General features: G+C 48.0%; 1 pseudogene; it reads right to left on the minus strand.

Annotated features, from left to right (window-relative positions):
* Nucleotides 1–18,651: 18,651 nt before the first annotated feature.
* Nucleotides 18,652–21,231, minus strand: LOC147983922 (uncharacterized; annotated as a pseudogene).
* Between the last annotated feature and the right edge of the window lie 505 nt (nt 21,232–21,736).

A 21,736-nucleotide genomic window follows, 5' to 3' on the forward strand; every position in this document is an offset into this window, starting at 1 on the left:
AAAATAAGAGAAAATTTAAGAAATCGGCAGCCCCTAGTGCGGTTTAAGCCGCGTTTCGGGCATGCCGTGATGGTGCCCCTGCCCCTGTGCCCATGGTATTTCCAGAGCGTAGTTATGTATGCGCAACACTGGTTTCGCAAGTTCGTGAGGGCTGGGGTTGGGGCAGCATTGCTACGCTTGCTCGAAACGTGCCAGGCGGTCTTGTTGTAGGTTACTCCGGACACGCTTGACGGTGTCCAGACGTTTAATGGCCGGACTGGGGAATTGCCTTGAGAGGCTGCTTTGTACTTCCACTGTGATAGCCGCCGTATGCTCCTCCGTTCGGAGAGAGCGTTCGGTGTTTCCATTGACCGTGATGACGCCTCGAGGGCCTGGCATCTTGAGCTTGAGGTATGCGTAGTGCGGCACCGTATTGAACTTGGCAAATGCGGTTCGCCCGAGCAGTGCGTGATAGCCACTGCGAAACGGGACTATGTCAAAGATTAACTCCTCGCTTCGGAAATTATCTGGAGATCCGAAGACCACTTCAAGTGTAACTGAGCTTGTACAGTTGGCCTCTACACCTGGTATGACGCCTTGAAAGGTCGTTTTAGTGGGTTTAATCCTCGAGGGATCGATGCCCATTTTCCGCACTGTATCCTGGTAAAGCAGGTTCAGGCTGCTGCCGCCGTCCATAAGGACTCTAGTGAGGTGAAATCCGTTAATAATTGGGTCTAGAACCAATGCGGCGAACCCGCCATGACGGATGCTAGTGGGGTGGTCCCTTCGATCAAAAGTGATCGGGTAGGAAGACCATGGGTTGAACTTTGGGGCGACTGGCTCCATCACGTATACGTCCCTTAGCGCACGCTTCCGCTCCCTCTTGGGGACGTGGGTTGCGTATATCATGTTTACCGTCCGCACTTGTGGGGGAAAACCTTTCCGTCCACTGTTGTTCGGCGAGCGGGGCTCCTCCTCGTCATCGCTATGCAGCCCCTTGTCTCTGTTTTCGACATTTAACTTGCCTGCCTGCTTGAACACCCAACAATCCCTGTTGGTGTGATTGGCTGGTTTTTTGGGGGTGCCATGTATCTGGCATGAGCGGTCGAGTATTCGGTCCAAACTGGACGGGCCCGGAGTATTTCTTTTGAATGACTTTTTCCGCTGACCGGGTTTAGAGCCTCTGAATCCGGCATTAATTGCCGTATCCTCAGCATTGTCGCCGTTAATGCGGCGCTTTTGCTTGTTGTGACGCGACCTGCCACTGCTGTCCTTGGTATCCGAATTACCAGGGCTCTTGGTCATGTTATTGCTGCGAGCTAGCCAGCTGTCTTCTCCGGCGCAAAAGCGGGTCATAAGTGTTGTGAGGGATGCCATGGATTTCGGCTTTTCCTGTCCTAGGTGCCGTGCAAGCCACTTGTCACGGATGTTATGCTTGAAGGCTGCTAGGGCCTCTGTATCCAGACAGTCGACGGTTTGATTTTTCTTGGTTAGGAACCGTGTCCAAAATTGTCTGGCCGATTCCTCTGACTGCTGAATTATGTGGCTAAGGTTATCGGCGTTTGGTGATCGCACAGAAGTGCCCTGGAAATTTTCGAGGAATGCGGCTTCCAGGTCCTCCCAACAACCAATTGATTCTGCTGGCAAGCTGTTAAGCCAATGCCGAGCTGGTCCTTTAAGCTTGAGTGGGAGGTATCTGATGGCGTGTAGGTCATCACCGCGGGCCATGTGGATATGAAGGAGAGAGTCCTCGATCCATACCGCAGGATCTGTTGTGCCATCATATGATTCGATGTTCACGGGTTTGAAACCCTCAGGGATTTGATGATCCATTACTTCATCTGTGAAGCATAGTGGGTGTGCGGCGCCTCTGTATTGGGCTATATCACGACGCAGCTAAAACGAGTTTTGTCTACTGTGTTCGGCCCGGCCGGATTGACTGTATTCGGAGTGACGATTACCGTCTCGTGCCATGGGGCGCCCACGCGATCCGTAGATCGATCTTGTTTGCCTTGCCTTGTCCTCCAATATATCTCGCAGGTCTGGCGCATTTTCCCGTGTCTTGGTATATTTTGAGCGGCGCCGGGGTGCGGTTTGAGTTGAGGGCCGAGAGGCTTCTCTGTCGCGACCACGGGGTGGCCGATCGGCCGCATCATGCGCTGGTGATGTAGGTTTAGGTGCTTCCTCCTCTAGTCAGGGTAGCAACCTGTGCTTTGGGTAGATCTTGGAGGGGCGTTCGAGTTCATAATCTTCGGGCGCAAGGACTTCAGTCCATCTGTCGACTAGCAAATCTTGATCAGCTCTAAGCTGTTGCAATTTTTTCTTGAGGCTGCTCGCCGTGGCCATAAGCCTGCGTTTGAAACGCTCTTGTTCGACAGGATCCTCCGACATGACAAATTCGTCGTCGTCGAGGCTTGCCTCGTCTTCGGAGAGAGGCATATAATTATCATCCTCGACCTCTCTGTCTGCCGCTCTCTCATGAGGGCTGGCTTCTCCATCCTCCTGTGCTGAATCTTGCTGGAGGTGGTTGTCTTCGGCACTGTCCGGGGTGTTATTATCTCCCGTGCCGGAATCACCATTTTTGCTTTGGCGGGATTTAGAGCGGCGCCGCTGACTCCGGCGCTTAGGCTGCTTCTTGGAGGGGTCATCCTCCGCTGTTCCATCGCCATTGCCTTCTTTTGGGGTGCCCACCATGTATATATCATACGACGAGGTGGCTTTCCAGTGCCCTATAGGTGCTGGTTCTTGATCGTCTCCTGCATCGGCGTCCATACCGTCGATGTCTTCGGAGTCGAAGTCGAGCATGTCGGTTAAATCATCGACAGTGGCTACGAAGTGGGTGGTGGGTGGGCTTTGAATTTCTTCATCATCCGCATCCCAACCTTGCTGACCATAGTTCGGCCAGGGCTCTCCTGATAAAGAGAGAGACTTTAGTGAATTCAGAATATCGCCGAAGGGCGAGTGCTGAAAGATGTCCGCGGCGGTGAACTCCATGATCGGCGCCCAATCGGGTTCGATCAGTAGGGGCGCGAAGGGCTCAGAGTCTGGAGAGGAGTCCGGCTCCTTGTAGTCACGGGCTTCGCAAAGAATAGGGCTGGTGTTCGGCTCGATCGCCGTAGAGATTGCAGCCCCCGAGGCGATGTCCAACTACCCATCCTCGATTGGCGCAGTTGGCTCCGAATTAAGGGTCGGAGCTGATGCGGGTGCGGCCTCCAGGGCACTGTTCGGCGGCAGAGCTAGATCATGCCCATCGTGACAGTGCGGCGCGATCGGCTGCGGCTCGAATCCGTTGAAGATCAAGTCTCCGCAGAGGTCCGCTGTGTAGTTTAAACTTCCAAATCTGACCTGATGGCCAGGGGCTTAGCTTTCGATCTGCTCCAGATGTCCAAGAGAATTGGCCCGCAGTGCAAAGCCGCCAAATACGAAGATCTGTCCGGGGAGAAAAGTCTCACTCTGGATCGCATCGTCGTTGATGATCGGAGGAGCCATCAGGCCTAAAAGTGACGACACAGAGGTACTCTCAATGAAAGCACCAATGTCGGTGTCAAAACCGGCGGATCTCGGGTAGGGGGTCCCGAACTGTGCGTCTAGGCGGATGGTAACAGGAGGCAGGAGACACGATGTTTTACCCAGGTTCGGTCCCTCTTGATGGAGGTAAAACCCTACGTCCTGCTTGATTAATATTGATGATATGGGTAGTACAAGAGTAGATCTACCACGAGATCAGAGAGGCTAAACCCTAGAAGCTAGCCTATGGTATGATTGTTGTTCGTCCTATAGAGTAAAACCCTCCGGTTTATATAGACACCGGAGAGGGCTAGGGTTACACAGAGTCGGTTACAATGGTAGGAGATCTACATATCCGTATCGCCAAGCTTGCCTTCCACGCCAAGGAAAGTCCCTTCCGGACACGGGACGAAATCTTCAATCTTGTATCTTCATAGTCCAGGAGTCCGGCTGAAGGTATAGTCCGGCTATCCGGACACCCCCTAATCTAGGACTCCCTCACCGGGTGTTGGATTAGCCTCCATACCTGACGGGACAACATGGCGACATTGAACGTGTGCATATCTCTGAAACCGAGCCCTCCTTGTGTCTTTGGCATCGTCAGTTTATTCCAACCTATCCAGTGGGTCGTGTGTTCCTTATCTTGCTGACTCCACCAATAGTTCCCAATCAGTGAGCTAAGATCCTCACAGAAAGTCTTTGTCAGGTAGAAGCATGACTTAGCGAACGTGGGTATAGCCTGGGCCACCGCAGTGACTATCGTTTCCTTCCCCGTTTTCGCAATCAGTCTCTCCTTCCAACCATAGATCTTCCCCGAGATCGCGTTCTTGACAAACGCAAATGCCTTCTTCCTCGATTTACCAACGTGAACAGGCAGACCAAGATATTTTTCGTTCCAAGTTTCGCTCTGGATCTGCAAGGCGTTCTTCACTTCATTCTTTGCTGCAGCACAGGTGTTCTGACTGAACATGATCGTCGACTTTTCTAAGTTTATGCATTGCCCCGAGCAACTTTCATAGAGGTCCAGAATTTCCCTCAACGCCTCTGCCTCCTCCCTCTTCGCCTTGAGCAGTAACACAGAATCATCTGCAAACAGTAGGTGTGAAACTACCGGTGCTGTCGGGCAAATTTTCACACCCCCTATTCGGCCAGTTGCTTCCGCATCATGTAACAATGCCGACAACCCCTCCGCGTATATGACAAAGAGATACGGCGAGGATAGGTCGCCCTGACGTAACCCTCGGGTGGGAGTAAACTGCTCTGTTAACTCTCCATTGATCTTGATTTGATAATGCACAGTGGTAACATAGTTCATCACTAGGTCGACCCATCGAGTGCCGAACCCCAACTTGAGAAGCATTGCCCGCATGAAATCCCATTCAACTCTGTCATAGGCCTTGCTCATGTCCGCCTTCACCGCCGCAATACCATCCCCTCCTCTCCTCTTATTCAGTAGGACATGCGACAGTTCATAAGCAATGAGTACATTGTCGGTGATGAGACGACCAGGAACAAAAGCTCTTTGGTTGTCCGATATAATATCCGGGAGCACTAACTTCAACATGTTCGCGATCACCTTGGAACATAACTTGTATACTACATTGCACAGACTGATGGGTCTTAGATCCTTGATTCTACATGGATTCTTCACTTTGGGGATGAGTACCACGACAGTATCATTCCATCCGTCCGGCATCGGGCCCCCCTTGAGGACCGAGATCACTTCATGTACAACCTTCTCGCCCATGAAATGCCAGTGTTTCTTATATATAATTGAGGGCATGCCATCCGGCCCCGGTGCCTTGAGATCTCCTATGTGATCAAGCGCTGCTTTAACCTCCTCTCGGATTACTTCCTCTTAAAGCATGCCTTTCATAGCCTCAGTAACGTGTGGGTGCACCTTTGACAGAAGTTCATCCATGCGGTGAACACCAGTGGACGTAAAAAGGTCCCGAAAAAAGAGCACACATAGTTATTAAGCCCTTCTCCTTCCTTCACTTCCGTCCCATCATCCCTCCTTAACATCTTGATTCTGTTAGCTTTCTTCTTCGCCGACGCCACTGCCATAAAATATCGCGTGCACCTGTTTCCATCTCTCAGCCATGAGACATGTGATAACTCTTTTGCTTTGGTATCCTTCTTTTCTTCTAAGTCCTCCACAATGCATCTCAACCTCGCCTGCTCTCTTATTTTCTCCTCAGACACCGGAGCCCTCATGCAACTCTCCAGGCTCCGACGCGCTTTCCTCAGGCGACTCTCCAACTCCCCCGCCACTTCCTTACCCCACTTCCTCATTCTCCCAGCCACACACCGCATAGAAGATGCTACATCTCCACTTCCCTCCCGACAGCCCTGCTCCCACGCCCTTTGCACCTCCGCACTACAACCCTCCTCTTTCAGCCACCAGGCTTCAAATCAAAATCCTCTGCCGCCTCCCGCCATCCTCCTACCTCCTCCTTGAGTGCTAACGATGACTAGTCGGTGATCTGAATGTCGAGGAGCTCCATTGATAACTGTGAACTCAGGGAACCATTCACACCATAAGGCATTTGCCGTGGCCCTGTCCAACCGCTCACAGATGTACGAGTCAATATCCTTACTGTGGTTCCTCCATGTGTACTTGTCACCTTCGTAACCGATGTCACATAACTCGCAGGCCTCCAAAGCTTCTCTGAAGCGATCCATGTACCGCTGCGGTCTAATAGCACCCCCGATTTTTTCATCCGATGTCACCCAAACAAAGCCACGGTCTTCCAACTTGATGCTGTTGAGCTACCAGTCTCATTACCCTCCACGTCTCCACTTTCCTCTCTGCATCCGACTCTCCATAGACACCCGTTAAACGCCACACCCTACCATCCTCCTCCACCACATCTGCATCAACATGTCGCCTTCCATATGATCGCAGAGTCACATCAACACCCCTCTTCCAAAAAAGTGCCACTCCTCTACTTCTCCCCTCTGGGTTCCAGACTACCAAGTGGGCAAGACCAAGAGTCCACCTGAATCTCTCCAATTCCTTCTCTGTCAGTTTAGTCTCCGCCAAGAACACAATGTCGGGTTCCTCCTCCCTCCCCGGATCTAGGAGGCTACGAACTGACGGGCCGTTCCCGAGTCCCCGGCAGTTTCATCCAACAATTTTCATTGCTCCCGGCGGGGCTGCTCTTGCAACCCGGCCGATGTATATTCATGAGATTCCTCCCTCTGAACATATTGACTCCCTTCCACCTTATCTTCCCCTCCCTCCACTCTACTCTTCTTCCCCGCCTTCTCCTGCTCCTCATCTACCCCCCCTCTCTTCTGACCTAGAACCACCTCCCTAGCAACATTGCCCTCTGACCTCACCTTGTCTCTACCCTTCTTCTTATACCTCTTGCCCTCCGGGTTCCTGCTACTCACACCCTCCAACGGCACAGTCTCATCCTCTCCCCCCACCTTGACCTAAGCGCCCTTCTCCTTCACGCCAGGTATATTGATGGTACCCCTGACATCTCTGGTTAGTGACCCTCCAACTCCCACATTCTTCCCCGTCCCACCCATCTTCGTAGTTGTAACCCTCTCCTGAAAGACCAGCTTCTTCGGTTCTCCTCCTAGTTTGGGGATAGTGGCATTCTTTGGGGGACTAGTCACCTCCTCCCCTTTCTCTTTAGCCTCCTGTCTTCCCTCTCCAGACCGCGAATCACTTTTGCACCATGATAAACTGTCACTGCCGCTTCCCGACCTTTCTCCCGATTTACTGAATCCAAAGTTCCTTCCTCTACCCGAGCTACGACTACTACTCCTCCACAGACCCTCCTCTGCATAACCCCTTCTCTGCCCCATGTCAGCTTTGAGCCACCTCCCAAACTGTTGTTTACCTCCCTTCCCACATTTGATCAAGAAATCCTTCTCCCCGTGTCCGATCACACCACACGTGTAACAAAAGTCCGGGAGAAATTCATATTCGAATCTACACCATCCTCTCTCCTCCTCTTCCTCCTCCGTCCCCGCTACTACCATCTGCTTATCATGCATCTTCCCCCCTCTGACTCATCACTCAAAGTGAACCCCCTCATAATGGGTTTATCAATACTCATACGCACCTTAATCCTCAGGTACTTGCCTATTGTGTTACCATCAGCTCCAGTATCTGCCTCCTCAAAGCGACCGATTAGGTTTCCGATATCTTCAGCAGCTTCCTCATTCATCATACCCAGGGGCAAATCAAAGACCCTAACCCAGATCGGAATATTATTGAATTGGTAGTCCTCCGGCCTTTTACTAGGCACATAGTCTTCCACCACCACCAGATCTTTATCGAACATCCAGGGACCATCATCCAGCGCCTTCCTCTTCCCCATCTCCTGATGAAACGTGAACAAGAATTTGTTTACCCCTATCTCCTTGCAATCAATCCCCTTGATTGGGCACTAGATCTTCCCCAGCGTGAGACAGATCGCATCGGGATGCGTCGGCTTCTCCGACATCACCTTCCCAACCGCCTGAGCCGCCACCTCCTTCCCATTCTCCTTGGCCAAGATCCTAATCCTGACTCCCTTCTTCTTCTCATCCGAGAGCTTCAACCCCTTGAACAGCCCAGCGACCCCCTCCATGACTCCTCCTCCACCGCCCCCCCCACACACCCCTGCACCTCCTAGGGTTTAAGTGTATTATGACCACACGCCCTAGGGGAACGCGCAGAAGGCCTTTCGTGGATGGGAAGGGAGGGAGAATGACTCGCACGAGACCGGGAACAGGACGAGGGATCGAGGAACCCTAGGTTTCGCCTCGCCAGATCGCGATCGCCTCCGCAATCGCCGGACAAGACACGCCAACCGTCACCCTACGTGGGGACGGACACAAACCACAGCCATTTATGTGATGCGCACATAACTAACACCAACGGACACAACCATCAATGGCAATAATTGAGAGACTCCATTCGTCGAGCCTCCCGCAGCCGGTTTTCTCTGTGCCTTCCACCCCATGCGCGATTGGTTTTGTCCAGTCAACGAAAGAACCCGCAAAATAGGAAACATCCTTATAGTACGCACAAAAAATCTGTGCAAGCGTTCTCTCCCTCCTCCCGGTCCTAACCCTAGCCGCCCTTCCGAGCTGCCAACGCTTGCGAGTAGCACGTAGCGCACACACCAGTTTCTAGGCACGGCGCTCCCCCTGGACTTCACAACGAAGCTCGTGGGCATCGACGACGAGCCGGTGCGTGTGGTGCATGTTGAAAATTCACCATCAGGATCGATCACATCAAATAGCACGAACACATGCGTACACAAAAACTAATAGCCAAAGGCCCGTATCAAGCCCTTTGTTTTTCTCTTTATTTCTATTTTCTGGTTTTCTCTCACGATACAAAACTCACGCGCTGCTGCTGCTTATATAAGTGCAGCCACGACTCCAGCACAGGACCTACTCGGACGTTTACTACTAAACCAACACCGACACGGACTCTGCTACAGATTCCTAATTCAACTAGAGATCTCACACACGTACACGTACTAGTACTAGGAAACTACAAACCACAACTCAAGATAGCTTTCCTATTCTACTACTAACACGTGCACTTTCCAAACTAATTAACCGGCAACGTTGATCAGTCTTAAACTAACTTAGGCATTGTTTGGATTATCCTAACAATCATCCTCTAATCCAAACATCCAACTTTTTATTTGCCGAGATAGGCAGACGACCACACGTTCATCTTGTCACACTGATTGTCTCCAGTGACGCAACTTACTGGACTACAACTTCCCTCTTCTTGCGACGATGCCACCACTTCGTCATCATTTTTTTCATGCCGGCTTTTATGGACTGAAACCAACGATTACTTGGACTACCAGCCACGCTGCCACATCTTAACGTGCTACATGCAGACTAAACGCATAACCTCATGCAGGAACTCAACTTAACTGGTCCGCGTCCATCTTCACGTTGATATTCATCTTCTCGTCGGTTGCTTGTACGTGGGGAGACACAACTCTTCACCCACCACATCTTCATATCTTCTCAGTGTCGCCGATGCCACATCTTATCAAACGACACCTCCTGTCCAGCGGCAACACAACTTGCCATATACGTGCAACTCATCTCCACCGTATATGAACTCGCCAGAACTCTGCGACCACGAACGAAAACGCAAGGCACGCATTCCTTTTTCCACCCGCTGTCGCTTGCAATTTTCCCCGCCAGTGACCATCTCAACTGCAGCAGAAGATTCACACATCTGAGCTCTTGGACGCACCTTACAAGAACTCATGTGCACACCTTGACGACAGCTCGCAACTTTGTCGCCTCTTCCTCGCTCCCCCCGAACGACGATCTTCACGAGATCTTCTAGCATCGCACCTCGGCACTATCGCTCCCGTCAACCTCCTCCAGGTCGTTTTGTCGAACGATAATCACCCGTCGCCTCACTTGCGACAGCGCCTTTACCGCCTTCTCGTCGCCGCTACGCCGAACGACGACCGCCTGATCCTCCACGACGTTCCACCACCCAACGACTATATCGCCCGCACCTCCTCGTCGCTACACCAGCGACTGTATCGCCCGTTCCTCCTTGTCGCTACACCAGCGACTGTATTGCCCGCCCCGAGGCGCTAGTCGGGTCGCCACCCCGAGGCAAGCACAACTTCACTCGAACCTTACTCTGATACCAATTGTTGAAAATTCATCATGAAGATCGATCACATCAAATAGCAAGAACGCACGCGCACACAAAAACTGATAGCCAAGGGCCCGTATCAAGCCCTTTGTTTTTCTCTTTATTTCTATTTTCTGGTTTTCTCTCACGATACAAAACTCACGCGCTGCTGCTGCTTATATAAGTGCAGCCACGACTCCAACACAGGACCTACTCGGACGTTTACTACTAAACCAACACCGACACGGACTCTGCTACAGATTCCTAATTCAACTAGAGATCTCACACACGTACACGTACTAGTACTAGGAAACTACAAACCACAACTCAAGATAGCTTTCCTATTCTACTACTAAGCGTGCACTTTCCAAACTAATTAACCGGCAACGTTGATCAGTCTTAAACTAACTTACGCATTGTTTGGATTATCCCAACAATCACCTCTTAATCCAAACATCCAACTTTTTATTTGACGAGATACGCAGACGACCACACGTTCATCTTGTCACACTGATTGTCTCCGGTGACGCAACTTATTGGACCGTAACTTCCCTCTTCTTGCGACGATGCCACCACTTCGTCATTGGTGCATTAGCCAACTTGGATGGAGGGCGGTGGATCCGGGACACAACCATGATTAGCAGCTCATCGGCATCGACGTGCGCCCAGTGTTGTCTCCTGTGCATGGGTCGATCTGGACGGTGGGCGATGGATCCAGTACATTGCTGTTTCCTCCACTTCCTCCGCCGGCGGCGGCGCCGGCTAGGTATGGTTTAGTTACCACTTACCAGTTATCGTTAATTCACACCATGAACTCATTATCTGAAAACTGGAATCTCCCTTTCAGTTTAGTGCTCTTGGATCACTTTGCAACAAACTGTGCGCGCAGTACTGAACGGAGAGATGCTGGGAGGCTGATGCTTTAGATAGTCAACTGACATCGAGGTGAGTGAACACATGCTTACCTACTTTAATCTCTTACTATGAACTTGAATAGCACTTCCTAGAAATATGGTGTATGTGATATATTTGAAAAAGCAGGCTGTGAATTATATTCATTAGAAAATATGGAAATATGTTCTTATGTCCTCTGATCTGTAGGGTTTCTTTGACTTTGTAACACCCAATCTGCTATGCGTGAAGAGGAGAAGACAGAGGACTAGGAACAGAGAAGGGGGTAGGGGAATTCAGACTTTGCTAAGTGACGAGACTCGGGTTTGACACCCGCGTCGCTCTCCAGGGGGGCGGCTCGGGTGACCTAACCCCGCCGCCGCCGCCACCCCCTCCTGCTCCCTTCCCCTCGCCGCCGTCGGGCGTCCCCGCCGGGCAAAGCCCGTGCGGTTGCCGGTGGCAGCGGGCCCTTCCTCTCTCGTCACGCATGGAGGTCAGCCCTGGACGGCGCGCCGTGCGACGCGGAGCTGCACGCCGGCATGGATCTGGTCCTCCGGCCTCTTCTATGGCGCGGTGGCGCTAGATTGTAGGGCGGCGGCCCCAGGGAGCGGCGGCTGACCGTTTTGGCGGCGGATCGGGGTGTTCTGCTCGGATCTGGTGGGCGCGCGCCGTCGACGGGATGTGGCGGTGCTGGCCGTCCTGGGCCGCGTGGGTGGCAGGGCGGCTGCGCATGGTGGAGGCCCCGGCGCCTCTGGCCCTTGGCGGCATGGAGGGCCTGGGTTGGGTCGGCGCCATGTGTGGTTTGCCCTCCGGACAGATCTGATCTGGCCGGTGCGACCTCAATGTGCGGCAGCTCAGATCGGCGGCGACCCGTGCACACGATGCTTGATGGAGGTTCCTTCAGCGGATCCGGGTGAAAACCTAGTTCTCGGCCTGATGCCAAGACCGCCGTTGGCGGCACTTTTTTGTGTCATTACCTTCTTGAAGGCCTCGCCGTGGAGAAGCTCCAGACCTCTATCCGCTACCTCTGGGGGAAACCCTACATCAGTAGATCAGATGACGGCGGCGCGTTGGTGTCGTTCCCTCCTTGGGGCGTCATTCTTGGAGGCGTACACGGGTTCGAGGGACCAGTGGGCGGCTTTTATGGTGGAGCGGTGCTTCATCCTGCACATTGATGACGGCGGATCTCGGCGGCGTGGTGCAGTGGAGATTCGGTGCCCGATGCGCGGTGCTGGACTCGCGCAGGAGGGGGTTGTTGTCTGGCGTCATGGTGGCGTCGATGATAGAGTGGCCTGACAAGGTAGAAGCAATATCTGCTCTGAAGACGGACCAATGGAAGATGGCGGCGACGACACATGTGAGTGCGTCAGACCAGTTCATGCCCCAGACCCGGTATGTGGCTCGGCTGGGGCTGCTGGCTTTGGATGATAGGATTAGGTGAGTGGACTGGGTATTTGGCCCAGCTAGCGCTCCTTCATCATATGGATAGGAGTAGTGACATATGATGCCAAGATGATGGATTCAGTCCTATTATTGTAATACTTTGTAAGGTCCTCGAGAATAATTAATAAAGTGGCCGCATGCATCTCCCAGATGCAGAGGCCGTGTGTCATCCTCCTTTTCTAAAAAAAAGACTTTGCTATTTCTGTACTATTGAAACACTAACAAGCATGGGTGTTTAACTGTTTATAGAAAGCCACACACACACACATACACACACACACAAAGTATAGGCTATGCCCGCACACATAAACCATATGTCAGGCTACCACTTCAGTGTCCTGTGCTTGCTCCTGGCATGAGTCACCGGCCATGAGCCCATGACAAAGGTTAAGAAACATCAATGCTCACCAGTCATCACCTAGCTTAACCACTGCAACCTGAACAAGGTTTGCGAGCATGTAACTTAATTCTTGTATCGTAGCAGACCTATCATACAAACAGAAGTCAACTACTTTTCCGAAGTGTAGCTGCATTTGCAGGTAAAAAACATGTGCATACTGCACTTTGCGCAAGCAACAAATGTAGTGAGTATGTTGCATGGCGTGAGGTACTGAATGGACATATGATAAAAGAGGTATTTTCTTTCATCTTGATACAAAATATAGTGCTATGGGTGCTCTTTGAGTATTTGTCATAGTTTCCACTAGCAATTGATTAATAGATGTTGTTGCAACAAAAGGATTAGAAGATGCATGTGTGATGTCCATTACTTTTGTGATTTGATATGTCTGCTGATTATTTTCCAATGCAGGTAAGATTGATGGTTGGCCTCCTGAAAACTGCTGGGATTGAGATCTAACAACTGTAGATGTAGTGAATATTAATGTTTATTGTGATAAGTCAGGTATTTAGTGTTGCATGGTTTATGTATTGAAGCTTGTATGGGGATTGGTAATCTGAACTTTATATGCAAAAAAAATGGTTTACATTAATTTAGCTAAGCCAAATCTTCAGTCCTAAAGCAACTTTATTATGGTAGTGTGTGGTGTTGATAGCCATATACCCATGTTTCCATGTACAAATCCATTTTCCTATTTTCTTTTGGTAATTTGTAATACATGCAAAATTTGATTTTTCCGGAAGGTATGCTTGTGAATGAAATCTTATTAATTCCCCTTTCTAATAGATCAAGATCTCAAAATATGCAGTGTTAGTATATGGTTGTTAGCGGCTTATGAAGTTTTAGTAATACAAGGTTTATGTTAACTAATTACACCAACACCTTTCCTTTAGAAAGGAAGGAATTTCATTTCTTACTGTAGTGAGTTTCTAATAGGATGGAAGCACCAATGAGAACCACATTCTTTTTTGGCAGATTAGGTGTGCGAACGAATTGCCGGCACATTTGCATGCTATAATTTGATCCCTTTGTTAAAAATGAGATAGAGGTTTTTCGCACGTTAGTGAAAGTCTGTAAAAAAGCCAATCACAACAACACTATGATGGGGTGTCTTGGCAAAGCCTACAGTTGGCTCAAGAAACCATTGAATATATATAATTTTATGCTTATTTAGACCATTTTGTAACAATTTGGTTGACTTTTTATTATTTGGTGCTCCTTAATTATTTGCATTGATTGGTGAACAATTCTGTGAGTGCTGGAAGCAGCACGAGCTGTTACATGGAATACCCGACGAAGAGAGAGCGACATGGTTGTTTGAAGATATATGTCCCCGTTGCAACGCACGGGCAATTACCTAGTACACTGAAAAGTTTCTAAAACAAAAGGATATACGCTCAAAAGATTCTCAGGAAAAAAGGATATACGCTAAAAAATGCAGATTGGATATAGTCTCAAAAAGAAAATAAAAATATGCAAATTAGGATGGTGCCTTCCTCATTTTGGTATTCATATTTTTCAAAGCGATTGGATGCATACACCTAACCTCTGTGTAGTTCTTTTTAGACCTATGTGTAGTTAGGATACGCACATAACTAACACCAATGGACACAACCATCAATGGCAATAATTGAGGGACTCCATTTGTAAGACAAGTATTTCCGGACGGAGGGAGTACTCTGGACCACATGTACCACTTCTCCTCCTCTCACAATTGCCCAGGTGATTAGGGTATCTCTGCCTCCCATCAACGTCGCCGTTGGTCCACCTCGTCTTCTATGACCTTAGGGCCATGGAGACATGGTGGGCATCGACCCTTGCCGGCGGGAGGGTTCCTACCCAATTTTAGGTGTTTTTAGGTCGATTGGGGTTTGTGTCCTTCTCGGTAAGGCGGGGCGGCGGCTCATTGCGGATGGAATAAAGTCCTCATGCATAGACCTCATTTTCGGCAATGTGTCTAATGTCGTCGAAGGGCATGTGGAGATGTGTCTCCGAAAAATCTTGTAGGATTAGGTCGATGTTCATCATTGATGAATCTTTGTGGATCCAATCTTTCGTTTCTGTGTCTATGGTTTGGATCCTCCCTATCTATGCTTCTACTCATCGGCGACGGTTGTTCTTCTGGTGTGTTGGTCTTGTGGCGCCTTAGCACGACGATTTCTTGACTGTCTACCACAATAAAAAATTCCGTGCTGCAGTGAGGGGGAGGTGTTGACTGTGGCCTACCTTCGGCTCATGACAGACGATGAATAGATTGGAAGCCAACCCCCCCCCCCCAAAAAAAAAATTCAGCTACGCACACACGAAGAATCACACCAGCAAATAGTAAAGTCATACAAGACCGAAGTTATGCATTGGTGGAGTAAAAAACCTCCGCAACATTGAAAACAATGATTAACAAACTCCAACAACTACCATATCCGCAACAACCATGCCTTGAAATCACAAGTAAATGAGAAATGTTTTCCAATAGCAATGCCTTCAGGAAGGGAACGACGCTCAAGCGCCATCGTCGCCAGATCCAACCACCGAAGGGCAGATCATGGATTTTCACCTTGAAGATCAAGTCTGAGAAAATCTGAGGAATGTCATCCGAAAGGATCGACATGGACCTAGAGAGGGGATGAATAGAAAAAAAATTCAAAATTTACTAGTTAATTAGCAAGTTTAGGAAAATGGTGAATATCAATGTATGCCTAACAATTGCAAAGGTGAGTCAAGTTTCTAGCAAAGATGATAGCAATAATAGTACAAATTAAACAACATAATACGATATATCGACCGCAAGGACAAGGAAAAAGTAACCACAAGTAAGGAGCTAGGGTTAGGAATAACCTAACTCTGGAGATGAGGATGTATCTTAATGTTCACTTCCTTGGAGGGAAACTAGTCACAGTTGGAGGGTTGGGTGTTACCATGAAGGCTCGCCCCTATTCTCCTTGAGATATCACAACAAATGTGATGCTCAACCACTAGTGGTAGACCGTAGACCTTTAGGCACTCCAAACGTTCACAAACTTTTCGGGGTAAATCACAATTTGGTTCCTCACCAGAGCATTCCTATCACCTAGGAGTCTTCAACCTCCGAGAGTAACAAGATTCACCACGAAAACAAGGAGGAATCACCTTTGCTTTGGTGAATGTGTAGGTGGAGCACTACTCCTTCACTCCTCAAAAGATCAAGAGCTTTGGGTGGCTAGGGGGTGATCTCCTAGAAATCAAGTTCTAAAAATGGAAGTGAGAGAAATGGAGTCATCACCTTCTTGGAGAAGAGAAAGACTATTTATAAGGTCACCGGAAATCCAACCGATTTTCATAGGTTCTTTTAGCCCTGGAAGTTCCAGGCAGTCCTGGAAGTTCCGACCACTAGAAGTTTCGGGCAGGTTCTAAGGTTTCTAGAGACATTGCACAGTTTGTGCAATCTCTCTCAACACCCCGAAAGCTGCCTGAACCTTGCCCCAGAAGTTCCTGGCAGGTTCTGAGGTTTCTAGAGACATTGCACAGTTTGTGCAATCTCTCTCAACGCCCCGAAACCTGCCTGAATCTTGCCTCAGAAGTTCCTGGCTACCCCGGAGGTTCTAGGGTTTTCAGAAAATGTGTACCCTAGTAGATTTAGAGGACCTCTCCTCGCACATTTTTGTATGACTTAGGTACATATATTTGGTGTACGTGTAGTCGATTCCCAGAATACCTTCATGCTGAACCCCCTCTTGATAGTGTGGTTGCCCTATTATGGACTAAAATATTACGAAGTAAAACAATAGCAAAATTCTTCTTTTACCTTTTTCAAATTGAGGAGCATATCTAACCATCGATGCATTCTTCCATGATGTGGCAACACTATTTATAGACTCAAGCATGTGGTTAGAACAGCAAGTTATGTTGTCATTAGCACAAAAAACAATTAAGGGCACAAATGCCCTTTTAACCTCTCCCTTTTGGCATGGATGACAACATAATAGATAGAGTAGCAAAATAATTATGATAATAAGTCACAATGAACTAGCCAAGAGCTCCCCGTAGACATATGCCTTATTTTAATTTGCCTTGGAATACAAAAGGCATAGGTGTGGGAAGGAGATTCCCTCATTATAAGGAATCTGATAGTACTACCAGCTTGCCACGTGCCTAGCTAGTTAAAGATGTTATTTCTTTACTTTTTTCCCTATTGCTCCGATTAGGATATGTTGTCATTTAAGTGAACTTTTGTAGAAATCTGTTTGACAAATGATTTACTCATAAGTGTGGCCACATACTACGTATTTATTAGTAATTTGGTACTCTAGTCGTGCTTTTCCAGCTTGTGATTATTTTTCTTGCTTGCTTCGGTCACAATCTTGTCCAACATTTTTACATGTCATAGGATGACACACACAAACATCTGCTTGATCATAAAATTTGATTCTTTTTGCTTTATTCCCTGAAAAATGGATATTAAATCTGAGTACTTGGTATTGACTGTAAGTGGCATTCTGGTTCATAGGACATTCTGAATCTGAGTACTTTGTAGATGTTCAAAGAAGCTTGAAAAAATTATATTCTTTTCGGAAGCAACGTGGTCTCGATTTTATTATGCACACTGCACATACAATATGTTGGCTGATATTATTTCATCTTAATCCATTTATGTACTCAAAATTAGTCTATTGAAAATGTAAACTAGTGCTAACTTGATTTTTTGTGTAGTTCAGTGAGCGTCAACTTTTGGTATCTGATGGCGATGCGGAGTGGAGAAAAAACATAAGTAGGGCTAGTGATCATCGTCTTGCAGTTCTTCTTATTCAAAAGTATCTCTGCCACCGACAAGGCAATTGATAATTCAAGTTTTTTTTCGTGAACAAACTTGAACTATGATGGCACATGAAAACAGTTTAGGCCAACACTTGGTCGCAAAGAAATTTAGACCAACCGATATTTGAATCTTTGTGAAGTGGTGGTTATCAATTGTAATATTTCTTAAAATTCAAGTTTTTGGAGAACTATTTGTGGAATTCTTATATATGGTCTATTGTTATCTATAGAATTTTGTATGTACAAGTCTATTGTTATCTGTGTGCTGAGGGGTCAAGTCTCTGTGTTATTTGAGGGACTTTCTTCCCTCCCCCTTGTTGCCATTTTGGCACCCAGGGCAGTGGGAACTTCTGCCACGTGGTGGAAGGGATCTCATGTGCACAGGAGAATCTCCCCTAAGGATTTATTTTCCCGGGTTTTTTCCTACTCAACAATCAAATGTGAGCCCTAAGTGTTTGTGGATTTTACTTGCCGGTATTACCAGCACTGCATTCAGTTGATGCTGCCGCATCTTGCCTGTTACTGTACGTCTAAGAACGAGTTGGCAATATGCACCTAGTTTGACAATGGTCTTTATGTCAAACAATGGTCAGCTCCTTCTACTACTAGTATATAATATCTGGATTTGCACGGCACTAAAGCCGCCTATATAAGGATCAACATTTGTCATCGTAGAAACGACATGGTTGCATGGCAAACTCGTGAGACGCACTAGTCTAAAACACTCAAACGAGGATCATTCATATCCGTTACAGGAACAAAGCAAAAATGTACTTGAGCGGTTGAGCCTAGACCTACTACTGGTTTAAAAAAATTTTAAAGTCTCGAATCATCATACGGGGAAGAACATTCCAATGATTGATGGCCATAAACATCAGCCATGCATGTTACTGAAAAAAAAAAGAGGGCATCAAGAAATACGGCGCAGCTTTGAGAGCACAATCAGTGCTTCGTGGAGACCATGGTACAGGATTTCTTATCTGAAAGCAAATGAGGCTGCTGGATGTTACATCCCCCAAAACTCCAGTTCACGCCTGGCGAATTCTTTCATCTACTTCTGGCTACGGAGATCTGGTAGAATTATCAGGGAGATGATAAGTGTGTAGTTTAGGATCATGCACAGAAGAAACATATTTAAGTTAACAAATATACTTTCAATTTAACAGAATGGTGACAAGACATCAAGCAGATTATATGCACATAAAAACATGTAGCTTTTCAGGGAAGGTGGAACAAGACAATATGCAGCTTACATCCGTCAGCCAATAGCACAGAAACACACAAGCAAGTAATAATACTGATAACACAAATAAATACGAAATGTTATCTGAAGAGAAGGTATGACTCACAAGCACTCCCACTCCGGCGGACGTATATCTTCTCGAGGGGTATTACCATTTGCCCTGAACAAATTTGCCAACTTGTGGACTCTCCCATCATCCTTTGAGCAGTTGATCTTTACCATTCCTAGGTCTTTGCAAGTAAATGATCTTCTCTGTAGTTTGATACCTGTTTCTGATACCTTTCTGGTATTGAAGTTCTTTTGCAGATCAAGAAAGTTGTTGTTAAACATGTGTTCAGGTACTCAAAACTAAAAAATAATCAAGTAAGCATAAGCCCCAAATATGTAATTACACATACAATTTTAAGTTGAAGAAAGAGCTTCAGTATATTAGGTGAGTGCTGCAGCAAGAAAATTAGTGTATCAAAGTCTGCAGCCATACACCATTCGCCAAGGGACAGGGTCTTCAGGTTGCCAAAACTTGGACACATTTCCAGTTCCCTACTCAGAACCACCTACACACATAAAATGAGTGTTCAGCAAATAAACATAGTAATTTGAATCAATTTTATATTTTATATACTGAATACAAGAGGTTTATTTAATATGCAGAGAAGAAAACAAACATACTCACCATGAAAAAGAAATTAAGACATATAGTAATGTGTTACCATGATTAGCGCCTATTGGTAAAAATATGATTCATCATTTTTTCTATAATGTGACGGGACATTGCCGTTATACTGGTATGCAGACTCAAAATAGTTAATTACACGACGATTTAAACTGTAATCATTTAAAAAGATACAATACTACATGAATATAAAAAATAATCTGAAATAATAAATAATGCTCTCTTGAAGCTGCATACTTCCATATCTTATTGATTTCACCTACAGAGTACTATTTGATGATGAAATGAGCTAGTACAAATTTCTTGATCTGAACTCTTCTCCCAGTCAACTGCGCCTTTCTAAGAAGGTGTTGCTACTTATGTAAGAAGAAATGTGCTCATTGGACATATGTGTGTTCTGTTGGGAGCAACATAAATTTCTTTGGCAAACATCAGAAAAGGCTGTTCAAAAAACAATGATGGCCATATCAAGGAAATTTTCTTACTCGAAGATAGAGAGACCAGTAAAAGGTGGTGACAGCTATATATACCTCTCCCACATCAGTCAACAACTCCAAAGTCCTAGCACTTGAAAGAGACTCAAGAATATGGCGTCCACCTAAAATCTTCCTACCATTGCATTCTCTGTTTCCACCATAGTTACCATCTTTACTGGAAATCTGGCCTTTACCTTTGTAGCCATGCTTTGCATCATTTGCAATCTCACCGTATTCATAGGTATTGTCATCGCTATTGATATCACTACCATAATCAAAATTATCCTTGTAACGACCCTGCGTGTAACTTTCTTCAGCAAAAGTATCTCCATATCCAAATCTTATAAAATGATCATATCCAAAATCATCACCCAAGGAAGAGTCATCATCATGAATCTTAGAGCTCTCTGTCCAATCATTATCATCGCTATCACCCCCGTCGTCATCAGTAGTTCCATCACAGTCATCTTCATCACTGATGTGCTCAAAATCATTACCCAGGAAAGAGTCATCAAGTATGATGGTGCCCGTGACAAGTGACCCCAAGTTCTTGAATGATGGGACTCGGACGTAAGGCGTGGTGAGGCGCAGAAGTAGGAGGTTCGGAGCAGCAATGGAGAAGGCGCATTTGATCTTGCACTTGAGCATGATCAAAGTCTTCAAAGAGGCAGACACAATCCCGGCGCCTGTCACCAGGCAATCCTTCAGATCCAGCTCCTCCAAAGACGTGCAGCTGGAAGAGAGCTGCTTGAGGATCCGGCCGTCGAGCCTGGCATACGACAGCTTCAGCACCTTCAGGTGGCACGAGACGAACTGCACGCGTTCCAACGATGCAATCTCCGAGCGATGGCCAGCGAGATGGATGACCCGCGCGTTGCGGTTGATGGCGGCCCTGATCCACGCGCTGGCGTCGTCCTCGTCGTAGCCGGCGTCCTCGTCGCCGGACCGCAGGCGGAGCGTGCCCACGGGCGCTGACGCGTCGCGGAGGAGGAAGAGGCGGTGCACGAAGTGGCGGAACTCCTCCGGCGGGTCGGCGTCGCGGCCGGAGGAGTGGCGCACGCGGAGGTCGACGTAGGGCGAGGAAGCCCAGAGGTGGCGCCACCGGCGCGCGAGCACGCAGGTGCGGACCGCCTCCCACGCCTTGAGGGACGACATGATGTGGTGCAGGAGCGTGTCCGGGAGGGCGGTGAGGCGGTCGGGCTTGACGGCGGCCGGGCCGCGGGATCCGGGCTTGAGGCCGGCGCCGCGGCGCGGCCCCGGGCGCTGGGTGGTGCTCCGGCACATTTCGTCGAGCAGAAGGCCTGCACGTAGGGTTTCGGGTCGCCCCGGCGCAGCCCTGTCAGTCAGGATTTTGAAATCTCGGTGGGAGGAAAGGGAACTTACGGAGAGAAACTCGGTGAAATGGGCGGAGTTTGTTGCCGCTTTCTCAGTTTTCCGGTGGCGGCTGCTTCGGAGTGAGTTGCGGAGTGGGATGGCGTACACTCAAAATCTTTTCTTATTGAGAGAGTGAGCAGTGGGAGGCGTTTTGGCTCCGGAGCATTTGCTCCCACGCGGTAATTTAAAAAAATGGTAAAATGTTTTTAAAAATTCTTGATTTTTTTGCGGATGTTTGTGTTAGTTTAGCAAGCATGTTTGGCAATTTTCATACGAAACGGAGCACTAGTGTTTCTCGGTGAAAAAAACAAATTTGAATGACATT

Source organism: Triticum urartu, chromosome 2A, assembly GCF_056163025.1.
Source record: "Triticum urartu cultivar PI428250 chromosome 2A, HENAU_Tu73, whole genome shotgun sequence".
In the NCBI taxonomy this organism is placed as follows: domain Eukaryota; kingdom Viridiplantae; phylum Streptophyta; class Magnoliopsida; order Poales; family Poaceae; genus Triticum; species Triticum urartu.